At 34.0% G+C, this 14,440-nt stretch overlaps 1 long non-coding RNA gene across 2 annotated transcripts in view; it reads left to right on the forward strand.

The window, feature by feature from the left end:
* LOC109274876 (uncharacterized) overlaps positions 1 to 14,440 on the forward strand; it is a 178,372-nt gene that overhangs the window by 36,614 nt on the left and 127,318 nt on the right. For both annotated transcript variants that reach the window (XR_008423803.1, XR_008423802.1), the window contains one exon: positions 12,499 to 12,523. This is a non-coding gene — a long non-coding RNA (uncharacterized LOC109274876). The remainder of the gene's footprint in view (positions 1 to 12,498; positions 12,524 to 14,440) is intronic.

Consider the following 14,440-nt stretch of genomic DNA (forward strand, 5'->3'; position numbering starts at 1 on the left):
ATATCTAGTTGTAGAAATCAGGGCCCGAAATAGTCAGGACAGTATTGCACAATTGCTGACTCAAGAGGGCCTCAATTATTTCCTTCCACTAAACAGCAAAAGCAGCAACTAGTTTTCATCCTTAAACCAAAACATGCATTGGAGGAATGCCTTTCATACTGACCAGTCTGCTCTTCTTTTACAGTATCACTTTATGGTATAATTTGAAGAGCTCTAGATAAGAAGATAAGAGTGTTCATGCCCTTAAGTTACTAAATTATTTTTCCATATCATAGTGATGTCAGAAGTGGGATGATCCCCATAACTCTGTGAGGATCGACATGATCATATTTCCATGTTATAAAGATGGTTTTGACACTAAAATGGAGGGTAGATTGGTAGAGGTTCCAGGAAGAACATATTGGAAATAAATCAAGAAACTGCTGTTAAAATCTGGTGAGAACTGATGATCTATTGACAAACAGAATATGACTAATTAGATATGAAGCAAAGGATGAAGTACAGAGAGAAAAGTAACTAGGATGAAAGCAAGATCTCTGGTTTGTGTGGAGATGCCCTTTCTGAGATAGGGAACATAAATAAGGTTAGCATGTGTGAAAGCAAAGATCCAAATTCAGTTTTAGGCATGTTGACTTCAGATATTCAATTTTAGATATGTTGGAGACATCCAGCAGGCAGCAAGATAAATAGTTCAATAGATAGGTAGTTAGGTAGACAGATAGATATGTAGACATAGGTAGGTAGATACTGAATATTAAAAATATATATTGAAATATATATTGAAATATATTCAGTATTCAGTATCTACCTACCTATGTCTACATATCTATCTGAATATTGACTATATTTCAATATATTTATATATTGAATATATATTGACATTTATTTATAAATATATATTCAATATATAAATACTCAATATTCAGTATAAATATCAATATATAAATATCAATACAAATATTTCAGTATTCAATATCTACCTACCTATGTCTACATATCTATTATCTATCTATGTATCCATCTATCTATGAGCTCAGAGTATACAGAGTTGGTGAAGTCGTGGGTCACCCAGCGAGCAAATAGAGAAATATTCCAGACAACATATTTTAATTTTAACATGTTTGAAATTCCTCATAGTTGTTTGTGCATTTAATGCTTACCACAGAAAAAGGAGCAGTGTATCCCTGTGTGTATAGTGTGTACATGTGTACATGCAAATGAGAGTGTGGAACAAAAAGTACCATGTGTATATATGTATAGATACTTTGTATATAGGTATCCATCACATTCTTGTGAATAAATATGTATGAGGAAATACTAAAATTTTGTTCTTAAGGGCTAAGAGGAACACTAGTTTTTGGATGATGAGGAAGGAAATGTTTGTTATGTGGGTATGATTACTTTGCTTATAGTTCTGCTTCTACTGTGGTATAAAGTTAAACTTAAAGCCACTCAAGGAAGTTCACGAATATTCCATTCAATAATTTAAAGGTTAGAAAGCATGCTTTTCCAGGGAAAGACCTTCTCCACCACAAAAAACTCTTAAAGAGTCAACTGTAAATTCTTGTCTGTGTGTGTGTGTGTGTGTGTGTGTGTGTGTGTGTGTGTGCACACGCTCACATGTACACCACACACACACAGGCACACAGAATTTTTTAACCCATGGAAGGAAAAAAATTTTTGAGCATGATGATCATAGTGAAGCACTTAAACCAAAAGAACTATAAGCAAAAACTAAATTAAATCAGTTATGACTAAATAATTAACTTAAAACTTAGTAGTGTTTCTCCTACAGTAATACAGATTTGAACATTTTGATCAATTCTGCATAAGCTTAATGTGTCAATTCTTAATACACTGGATAACTTAGTATTGAAAATTATGTTGAAAATGACTATCATTTCTTGTTCTCCTTATTTGTATCTATGATTCTTATTATTCTTGACATTTACACTAAACTCACATTTTTATAGATCTATCATCTTCTTCATAAGCCCACACCATTTAATGAATTTTGTGCTTGAAGTTGCCTAAAAACTATTCAGAATTCTTCTATAAAGAAATAGACTTCCCTAATGTCCCTACATTGAATATATAAATAATAGAAGAATTTTAGGGTAGAGGTTCAATATATGAGATTCATATTTGTCTCTTTCTTCTGAGTTTGTAATTCCTTGAGAACTGACAAATGGAGCACAAAATGTTAATTTTATTATGGATAAAGTTTATCAGAGAGAATGAATTTTGATCTGTGACCAAATGAGTTAGCTAAATTAATTTATCAGATTTGAATGAATAAGAACAGATGCCCCCAGAGAGATAGAGGCTGCTCTTAAGAGCTTAACTGTAGTGTAGAAAGTAGAAACAAATGCATGTGTCAGAAGGGTATGGCTCTGCAAAAGTACAAAAAGTACATTCAACTTTTCTTTTAAACTCATCCCTCATGTAAGTGACTCCAGTCAGTGAAGGAAGGAAAAAGGAAGGAGGGAGAAAAATTGAAAGCATTCCTCTTACACTTTTCCTTTCTGGGAAAGTGGAGAAGAAATTTGCTTTCCTCTGTGAAAACATGAACAGTTTAAAATGCATCTCTATTTCACAGGTAATAAACAACAAGGACACATCTATTACTCAATGCATATAAAGTTCCTTTTATTAAGCCAGATGATAGAAATCAGTGTAATGTTAGGGAGACTCAAGTCAGTTCTATACTTTGATGTTCCATTGCAGTTTCTTTTCATTGTTTTAGGTAGTTTAAATTAGTGATTCTCATCTCATTTTTTAAAATGTTTTAAGTATTTTTATGTGCCCATTATAATCTTAATAAGTATTTAAATTTTTTTTAACATTTATTCATTTTTGAGAGAGACAGAGCACCAGGAGGAGAGGGGCAGAGAGAGAGGGAAAGACAGAATCCGAAGCAGGCTCCAGGCTCTGAGCTGTCAGCACAGAGACCAATAAAGGGCTTGAACTCATGAAACGTGAGATCATAACCTGAGCCAAAGTCAGATGCTTAACCGACTGAGACACCCAGGCGCTCCGATAATCTTAATAAGTATTTTAATGGACACTTAATCAAATTTCATTTTTTATATATTTATAGTATTTAATGCAATTACAAAATGTTCTGCTTTTAACCTATCTGCCCTTGCTTTACTCTGTTTTAGAGAGTCACTACAGATAGCTTTAAATGCATTTTTAGGGAAAATTAATTGATATATAACATTATCTCAGTTTTGGTTGTACAATATAATAGTTTAATATATAATATATATTATATAACATATATATGTTGTATAGTATATGTCAATTATATATTTATATGTAATATATATTATGAAATGAGTACCACAATAAGTTTAATTAACATCCATCATGACATATTTATAATTTTTTTTCTGTAATGAGAATCTTTAAGATTTACTATCCTAGCATCATTAAAGTATATTATTAACTGCAGTGACCATGCTGTATATTACATCCCCAGGACCTCTTTACCTTATAACTGGAAGTTTATACCTTTGACCACCTTCACACACTGTGCCCACCCCTTCACCCCCTGTCTGTGGCGGTGACCATTCTGTTCTACCTGTCTTTCTGTCTCAATTTCACATGGCATAATGCCCTTGAGATTCATTCATGTTATTATAAATGGCAGGATTTCCTTCTTTTTTATGGCGGAATCTTATTTATATAAATATATTCACCCATTCATCTGTTGATGGACACTTAGGTTGTTACCATGTCTTGGCTATTATAAATACTACTGCAGAAAACATGGGGGTACAAATATCTTTTTCAGTTAGTGATACCATTTTCTTCAGATAAATACCCAGAAATGGAATTGCTGGATCAAATGGGAATTCATTTTTCATTTTTTGAAGAACCTCCATACTATTTTCCATAGTGACTACACCAAGTTACATTCTCATCAACACTGAAAAAGGATTCCCCTTTCTATACATCCTTTCCAACATCTTTTTTGTCTTTTTTAATAATAGTCATTCTAACAGGTATGAGGTGATATCTCATTGTGGTTTTGATTTACATTTCCCTGATGATTAGTGATGTTAAACACCTTTTCATGTACCTGTTGGCCATTTGTGTACCCTTTGGAAGTGTCTATTCAGATCATTTTCCCATTTTCAAATTGGATTGTTTGAGCTTTTTTCAACAATCTGTTTAAGTTGTATGAATTCTTTATATATTTTGGATATTAATCCCTTTATGATTTGCAAATATTTTTTCCCATTCAATAGGTCGCCTTTCCAATTTGCTGATGGTCCTTTGCTGTACAGAAGATTTTTAGTTTGATATAGTCACAGTTTTATTTTTTCCTTTTGTTGACTATGTTTTTGTGGTTAAATACAAAAAAAAATTGCCAAAACCATCGTTAAGGAGCTTACCCTATATGTTTTTTTCTAGGAGTATTATGGATTCAGGTTTTATATTGACATCTTTAGTCCATTTTGAGTTGATTTTTGTATATGGTGTAAGATAGTGATCCAGTTTCATTGTTGTACATGTGGCTGTCCAATTTTCCCAACACCATTTGTTGAAGAGACTCCTTTCCTCATTGCATGTTCTTGGTGCCTGTGTCAAATGTATTTTTGTAAGATCTTTATCAAAGAGAGTTGACACTCTGATTAATGATCACCAGAATGGTAACTTTTTTTGTAAGGATGAAAGATTATTAACAGGGTAGTATTTGAAAGGAAGAGACAAAAGAATTGCATAGGAAGATGGTTAACTTTGAAGTAGATGATTAAAAACTCTTTTTTGTAGGGGCGCCTCAGTGGCTCAGTAAATTAAGCGTCAGGTTCTTAATTTTGGCTCAGGTCATGACCTCATGGGTTTGTGAGATTGAGCTCCACACTGACAATGCAGAGCCTGCTTGGGATTCTTTCCCCCTCTCTCTCTGCTCCTCCCCTGATCATGCTTTCTCTCTTTCAAATAAATAGATAAACATAAAAAAAAAAAAAACCCTCTTTCTTGTGAAAAAAATCTGTATATTTAAAGACATAAAAATAAGCAATGTAATCATATTTATCTCAGTTTCTAATCAGGGGCGCCTGGGTGGCTTAGTTGGTTAAGCATCTGACTTCACCTCAGGTCACCATCTCAGGGTTCATGGCTTCAAGCCCCACGATGGGCTCTGTGCTGACAGCTGAGTCTGGAGCTTGCTTCAGATTCTGTGTCTCCCTCTCTCTCTGCCCCTCCCCCACTTGTACTCTGTGTCTCTGTCTCTCTCTCTGTCTCTCAAAAATAAATAAACATTAAAAAAATTAAAGAAATTCTAGTCAGTAAATTAAAGGTAGATATTGTACTATGTAAAATATCTAACAGCTCATTCCTTCTGTTAATGTTACTAGATTTAATATTACTACAATTATGTGAAACTTGAAACTACCCCAAAGGGAAAAAAATGCCATGAAAATCTTAGTTTTATGATTGAATCACACAATTAACATATAAATTTATGATGTTAAAAGGTAGTATTGTTATGGATCAGTGATTCGGCCTTATTAACATTTCTATTGAAATTAAAAACTTTCATAAATTTGCTTTAGTTTTTCTATCACTACAATTTGCATAGAAATTTAGGTGAATCTAGTGATGATCACAGATTTCATGAAAGACCTTCAGGTTTCATGAAAGTAGAGATGACATCTGATCACTTTTGTTTACCAACTGTATTCTTTATGCTGAACACACAGTAAGAAAAGTTTTGTTGAATACATGAATAGATTAAGAAACTGGAGGTAGCTGAGACCATAGAAAATAGCCTCAATCTTCTTGGAAGGTCTTGTTAATTTGTAATGGGGCTGAATATTTCTATCTTTTTTGTAATGGAAATACACAAGTCTCTTTAATAAATGTATTATGTCTAAAGAAGACACATTTTTACGATCCATTTGAAAGCAACTTTATTCCTAAATAGCAGAAATTTGGCTTTAACATATGAAATGGTGTCTTAGAAAGTTTTCTCATTCATTGTTCCTAGAGGATATTTTAAATAGATTAAGGAGTGTGGTGATAACAGTTATTAAGCTTGGAACAAATGAACTGTTGACCCGCTTTTGTGGGGAACAGAAATTTTCATGTGTACTTTAATTTGTCTAGATTGTCAGTGAACAATAAAAGAAAAAGAACAAGAAAAGCAATACTGTCTTCTCCCAGCTCTGAGTCTGGGAACAGATAAAATAATTATTTAATATAAATTGGGGGATTTCCTACCTTTTAAGGTAGAAAAGATGTTGGAAGTGTAAGCATAATGACCACTGGGTAATTTGCAGTTTAAAGCATTTCAGAAAGTGAGACAAATTATGTGCCAAAATAGAAATAAGATTCAAATCTCAGCTTATTTGCTTTTTAGCAATGTAGTTTTACAGTCTCTCTGTATCTTAGTTATATCATTTATAAAATGAGGACGAGAATAGTCCTATTTCATGAGGGCTATTGTGGGGATTCAGTAAATAAATCATTTAAATAAAATCCTTTAAATAAGTGACTAGTGCTATGCCTGGCATGGGGTAGATACCCAATAAGTATTGACACCTCTTTCCCCTCCGAAATGTGGGGAAATTTTGGAAGAAACCAGCTTAAATTATCCCACTAAAAACATGAAGCCAAACAATCTTAGAAAAGTTTTATAATATTTAGCATCTTTTAGTAAGATGCTAAAGCAGTTGTATGAAAGTTTTTAATTTAAATAAACATGTTAATAAGGCCAATGTACTGATTCATAATAATATTGCCTTTTTAGCATCTACTGAGATATGTTTGAAAAAAGAGAGAGATCCAGAATTTCCTACAGATAACTTTGTCTACCCAAGCCTCATAGTAAGGATTTGGTGTGGACTGGATAGGGAAAAAACCATCACTGAAAATCTCTGCCAAGAGACCCTCTGAGCATAGGGGCCAGATCCTTGTTCTAACAAGGTCCCTAGGTGATCGTTATGTATACTAAGGTTTGAGATGCACTGGTCCCCAGAATAATAATTTTCCTGAGCCCTGAAATAGCTTTTTTTTAATTTATTTTTATTTTTATTTTTTATGACAGCTACTTAGCAGGTTGAGCTTAATCACTGAAAAAGCAGCATACTCTTCTCTCTTTTTTTTCCTTAGGGCAAATGGTATGATGATACATAACAGACAAGTGGAAAGAGTTGTTTTCAGTGCTTGGATCATTGTAAACCTCATCCTACCTTTTTTTTTTTTTCTCATCTACTCAGAGTGGTCGGTCCCCTTATGCAGCTGAGCGGTAAGGTTTAGGGAGAACTGAACTGAATCCCAACATGGATTCTCAGCATAAGCTGGAAACTCACTCTAGGCTGGGTTTACATCAAAATGAACTAGAGTTAAAGACAGTCATTGATGGGGCGCCTGGGTGGCTCAGTCAGTTAAGCGGCTGACTTTGGCTCAGGTCACGATCTCACACTCCGTGAGTTTGAGCCCCACGTCGCGCTCTGTGCTGACAGCTCAGGGCCTGGAGCCTGTTTCAGATTCTGTGTCTCCCTCTCTCTCTGCCCCTCCCCTGTTCATGCTCTGTCTCTCTCTGTCTCAAAAATAAGTAAACGTTAAAAAAAAAAAAAAGAAGACAGAGTCGTCGAGATTAATATGAGCTGAGGATTTTTGCCTTGTCTTCATTCCTAATAAGAAGGTACCTTTCTTACATAATTGATGGATAGGCTTCATGACTTGCAGACTTCTATTTTTTAACTGTTGGTTTAGCTGTTACTATTTTACCAATTCCCAGATCCATTCTCATGCCATTAATAATGCCAGAGAGCAGCTGTGTTAAAGCTGAGGCTGTCTCCTGACTTTACTAGCCTTTGAGGTCACCAACTATAAGTAGTTCAAAGGGATTCTGCTCCCTTCAAGGTCTGATGTTTCTCCCACCTGTTATGCTCTTAGGGCAGCTCCCATCTTCATTTACTAATATAATCCTTGTGCATTTATTCCTCTGGTTGTTCTTCTATTTTTCCAATGAATATTGTCATTCTCTTATCTTTGTAATATTCATCTATCTTAACCTCTATTACTAAAATGTCTTTCCAGGATCACATCGCACACTCCTAATTTTTAGGATTCTCATGTAATGGTTCAACCAATAAGCTGCTCCTGCCTTGTAAAAATCAGCTTTGGAGGCTTCCTCTTGAGTTTATCTGTTCCTTCTTCAGCTGTTCTGGTATATTTCAGCCTATTGATAAGTTCTCCATTGGCAATATGTTAAGATTTTCAAGTTATGTCCCTTATAAGAGAAGACATAAAAAGAAAGCTAGGAACAGTATGAACACACAAGTACAAACAAGTAAGTGCTTTTGATATTGCATCAAATATGGTACCAAATGCCCTGATCTGGTGTTCATGAGTTTGATATCAATTCTGACATTTTGATGTTCTAAATCAAAGATGTGGCTAAGATCACAGTTACTATGGAGACCTCAAAAAGAATGGCTGACCTTTAATGAGTTCTTTGTATCATCAATGAAAGATACATGAAAAAGAAAGGTATTTAAGATGCCCAATATTTCATTGAGAATTTCTTTTTACTAAGATTTTGTGAGGTCCAGGTTTATATTCTTTTGTGCCTGATATGAATAGTTCCTTATTATTAATATTAAATACCATTTAGTATTAAAGAATTCCTAATATAACTTTTGTTTGTTTCCCAAGCTTTCCAGGGTTTTATTATTTGGTTATGCATTTGAAACAATTTGTAAAAGTAATCATCAGTCATTGATGTCAGAGGCATAGAAAAACAGCTATTTTTGTTTACCTAACCAGCCCAATTTAGGCTTTGTAGCATTTTAAACTAGGGAGAAATGTTACTCACTGTAAGTTGGGCTTAAACCAGGAGAGCACTGCCATTAGCTATTGCCTCTTACAAGCTATGAATGCCTGTCTTAGAAGAGAGACACATAAGTTAGGAGCACAGACTCAAAAGGATCAAATGGAAAGCTCAGAGAATAAGTAGTACAATCTGTAAGTAAAGTTCCAGCACTCTTCCTTTGCTCATTCAGAAATGGATGTTTCTGACTCATTCACCTTATCTGAATGGGGACTTCCTACTTTAATATATACAATCTTTGATGAGAAACATGGTTCTTCCTAACCATTAAGCTTTCAGGAAAAAAAAAATCTTCCTACAGAAATATACCTGCCATCTTTTTCTTTTTCTTTTCCTTTTCCCCACTGTGCCCAGAGGCCTTGATGAATATATACAATACACACACACAATAGTATGAATGCTTTTTTAAATGTTTATTTATTTATTTGAGAGAGAGAGAGAGACATATACACACAGCATGAGCAGGGGAGGGGCAGAGAGAGAGGGAGAGAGAATCCCAAGCAGGCCTCTTGCTGTCATTGCAGATAGCACTGATGCAGACTCTTTCCATGAACTGTGAGATCATGACCTGAGCTGAAATCAAGAGTTGTATGCTCAATTAACTGAGCCACCCAGGCACCCTTATATTTGTTTTCTGTTGATGTATAACAAATTACTACAAACTTAGCACCTTAAACAGTACATATTTATCATCCCACAGTTTCTGTGGGACAGGATTTTGGGCATGGATTAGTTTGCTTTTCTTCTCTGGCTCCCATTGGACTTCACTTCAGATGTCAGCAGGGCTGGGTTCTCATCTGGAAGGTCGTCTTGGGATGAATCTACTTCCAAGCTCATTCAAGTTTAGACAGAATTCATTTTATTGTGGCTATATGACCAAGGCCTGTAGGTCCTGTAGGCTCTCTCAACTTCTTCCTACCTGGGCCTCTCCATAAATGCCTCACACTGTCACAGTTTGCTTCATTTAGGCAGACAGAAGAGTGAGAGTGGAACATTTTGGAATTCTCTAGGCTCTGGTGTTAAAAAAAAAAATGAGAGCTGATCTTTTGCTAACAGGCCACATCAAGGAGCAAGAGCTTTATTTGGGGTTTTGCTGCAGCCAGTCTAAAACCAGGAATTGTAAAGATTCCTGTGCAGTACATTTCTCTGCACCAGTCGCCTATGTATTCTGGAACTCACAGAAGAATTGGCATAATTAATCATACATCAATTTCAGTTCATGGGCTTATATTTATTAATCCTTTACTTCCTAAACTTCCTGGTATTTCCAACTTGTGACATCTATAAAGATACATACCAGCCCTCTTCTCTATTCCTCTACTACTTAACTTCCATCCTCACCCCCCAGGTAATTTCATTCATTTCTGTGACCTCAGAGCCAATCTATTATGCCAGTGATTCCTAAAACCATCTATGTAAAGCCCAGACTTCTCTTTCCATATGAAGTCCTACATCAAAATTGACCTCCAACATTTTACTAAGATGTACTTCAGGTAGCTGAATCTAAATAGTCCAAAACGTAATTCATCACATTCTTTCCCCTCTCTCACTCACACCTCCCAGTTCTGATCCTCTTCCTCTCACTAAAAAACAATACCATCCACTCAGTGGCTCACTTCACCAGCATGGGACTCCTTTGCTCTTTTCTCTTCCTTACCGTTTTCAAATTAACAAATACTGGCATTTCAACCTGAGCTTCATTTAAAATGTTAATGATGAATGTTGCATATTTTCAGCACAGATATATAAAGTAGAATCATAAAATTAAACCCATAAACCCATCACTCAAATTAAATAATAAAGTCACTGTTAGTTTGTGTTGAATTTCACTTTGTGTTTGTCTGTAGAGCATCCTAGTTCTCCCCCAGAGTTAGTTACTATTCTAAAGGCTGTGTTCATCATTGTCTTCTTCTATGTATCCCCCAACAACATGTTTAACAATGCCTGGTTTTGAATTCTATAAAAATGGTCTTCTAATGTATGCTTTCAACAACTTGCTTTTTTCACTTAACACTATGACTTGAGATTTGTCCATCTTATCGCGTGTAGAAGTAGTTAACTTGAAATTTGTGAAGTATAACAGTATAACATTTTATAAATATATAACAGCTTAATAGTGGTCATTTGTGTTTTAATTTGTCCTTTATTATAATGCTCCTATGAAATTGTACATACTCTCCATTCACATGACATGAACAAGTGTCTTAATTTATGGATTGTAGTACATGCATATTTCCAACTTTACAAGTTAATGCTAAGTTATTTTCCAGGGTATAGATTAAAAATTTAAACTCCTGCTTGCAGTGTTTAGAGTTCTTATTGTATGTATCCTGACCAACATTTGCTTTTTCAAGACATTTACTTTTATTAATATGGTAGGTGTGCTGTGGTTTAATTTTAATTTCTCTGAAATTTAGTGTAGGTGGATATATTTTTATTTATTGTTGGCAATTTGTTTTCTGTGAAATAAATGTGTACATATTTTTGTCCATTTTTCTTTCTTTTTTTAAGTTTATTTATTTTGAGTGAGAGAGAGCGAGCAAGCGGGGGAGGGCCAGAGAAAGAGGGAGAGAGAATCCCAAGCATCTGATGTAAGGCTCAATCTCATAAACTGTGAGATCATGACCAGAGCCAAAATCAAGAGTAGGACACTTTACCGACTGAACTACCCAGGTGTCTCTGTCCATTTTGTCATTAGGTTGTTTGCCATTTCTTAGTGAATGTTATAGTGAAGTCCCATATATATGTGGATTAACATTATTTTCCAGTTATGAATGTGCAAATCTTATTCCACCAAATAGTGGCTCTTTCTTACATATTTGTAATCAACAGAAGAGTTCTTTCTTTTGATCAGTTGTTAATTTTAATGTAAATTAGGTTGTCCTTATTTTTTTTATATTAAGTGATTTTGTGTCTCATTTAAGAAATTAACTTACACCCCCAAAATCAGAGATATCCTATAATTTGTTGTAAAATTTTAAAATATTTCTTCAACGTTTAAGATTTTAGCCCATCTGGGATTGAATTTTGTGTATGGTGTGATGTAAGAGGCAATTTTTTTTTTTTTACAATTAGAAACTGATTATTCAGTTATCATTGATTGCACAATGTGTCAGTTTCCCCATTTTGAGTCATGTTTTTATAATACATTGGTGGGTCTACTCCTTGGCTGTCTTTTGCTGGTATATTTTCTAAGCTTGCGCCAAAATCATACCATGAAATCTGTGGCTTTAGTGTAAGTCTGGATATCCAAATAGAGCAAGTCCACCATTCTTGCTTTGCTTCAAGAATGTCCTTTTTTTTTCTGTTTCCTGTATGTATGTATATGTAAATGTGTGTGTGTGTGTGTGTGTGTGTATATATATATATTTTTTTTTTAATTGTCATACCCTATCAAAAATCATGTTGAGTTTTCATTAAATTTGTGTTGTAAGTATAAATATGTTTGTATAGAATGGACAATTTCACATTATTGAATCTCCATACTGAACATGGAATACTTATATATAATAAGTTGCTAAACTCTTTAATTCTAATAATTGGCCTTTTGAGCTTTTCATGTGGATAATCATGTCATTTGCTATTTATGACAGTTTTGTTTCTTCCTTTCTAATACCTAAGACTTATTTATTTTTCTTGCTTTACAGACAGCTTCAGGACATCTAAGATAAGGTAAGAGGAAGTAGTGATAATTTACCTCTATCTTATCTTTTTTCTTACAGTTTAACTTACAGGTTTGTTAATACAGTCACTTAATTTATATTTCATTAATTTCTGATACTTCCTTTTTGTACTTTTCAGTTTTTTAAGCATTTTCTAACTTAAGTTGAATAAGTAATTAATTTTCAAAGTTTTAAATTCTGAGATCAATATAAAAGGCTATAGATTTCCTTTTGACAGTTTTTTTGGTTGCATCCCATAAGATTTGCAATATTAGTAATAATACTAATTAGGTCTAAATATTTTCTAATTTCTGTTAAAAAATTTGCTTTGACCCATGAGTTGTTTATGCAATGTATGATTTAAAAATTTTTAACATATTTTTGTGTTTGATTTACAAATGTACTAAATTTTAGCAATTTAGACATGAAATAATTTAGAATTAAGCAGTTTTTATCAGTGTATATTGACTCTGCATTTTTCAAGACTTTATGAAGCAACATGTTCAATGTATTCTTTAAATGGTAAGTTTATCACAGAAGTTGGGTACACAGTTCTTAACATTTGTTTTACACATACGTGTTATTTGTTAAACAAAACCTAGTTTAATAGTGTTGTTAAAAGCTTTTATACCATTACTGATTATTTCATCTTGGTATAATAGTTGTAAACAGTGTTGAAATATCTCATTTTGATGTCAAATTTTCACTTCATGTATTTTGAAGCTATATTATTATTTAGGAGTTTAAAATTATTGCATCTTCCTGATGAATTGAAGAATTTATTATTATATTATTACCTTTTTCATTTCTAGCAATGGGATTTTTGCCTTAAAAATCCATCTATGATAATAATATTGCACAGTATTTTTTCTAGATTATCCTTTTTCTTGAAGTAGCTCTTTATGAATCCAAGTTCCACGTGGAGGTTGGTGAGGGGTGGATATATAGAGCAAGGCTTTGTCTTTTGTCTCCCACATGTGTCAGCAATTAAAATCTAAGCTCTAGGTTACTCAAGATCAGTAGACACACCCGGGGCAGCATTTAACCTTCACTGCTTACTAACTTCAATGGATTCATGTCCATACTTCATTTCTGATCCCAGAGCATTTGCATTTTCCTTTCCTACTGGAAAACTAATTTAATAAATATTAAAGAAAAATATATACATACACACACACACACACTGTATACCTACAGAAACACATATACAATTATTGAGGTATGTTGATTAAGAGTTTTAGCCATCATCTGTCATACTGCCAGAAATGGATGTCCTGCATTTCAGTATCTTTTAAATACATTCAATTCTCACCATCTATGCTGCCACAAATCTCATTTAGGTCCCCACTTGTTTTTCTGCCTTTTTTCCCTTCCAATAATTTCTCCTACAGCCTGAGTCTATTTTCTGAAACACACATACGTTGGTGTCACTCCCTCTTGTTCTTAGCATTAAGGACTGGATTATTTAGTATGGCCATATGCTCTTGATGACTTAAACTGCTTATATCTCCATATTCCTGCCTCACATGAATGGCCACCCAACTCCAAAATATCTGATTCTGCTACAGAAATTACTATCTGCCTTTGTGGAGCAATTTTTTGCTCTATAAACATTATCTTAGCTGATTCTTACAAAAATATTATTATCCCCATTTTACAGGGAGAAATAGAAATGGCAAGTGACTTAACCAAAGTTACTATTAATTGGAGGAATTGAGATTTCAACTTATATCTAGCTGAGTTCAAAGTTGCTTATACTAATTTCTGATCCTCCTATAGTTCCTTTTCTGTTTTGGGGCCTTTGTTCCTCTTCCTGGAACACATCTTGTGCTTCCTTCACCATCATGCCTTTTTTAATCCTTCAGGTCTTCCTTGATCAAGTGCCCTTTTTAATGTGCCTTTTTATTCTGTCATAACATCTCAGTTT

Source organism: Panthera pardus, unplaced genomic scaffold (genome assembly GCF_024362965.1).
Source record: "Panthera pardus isolate Hobbes unplaced genomic scaffold, ASM2436296v1 HiC_scaffold_2, whole genome shotgun sequence".
NCBI lineage: Eukaryota > Metazoa > Chordata > Mammalia > Carnivora > Felidae > Panthera > Panthera pardus.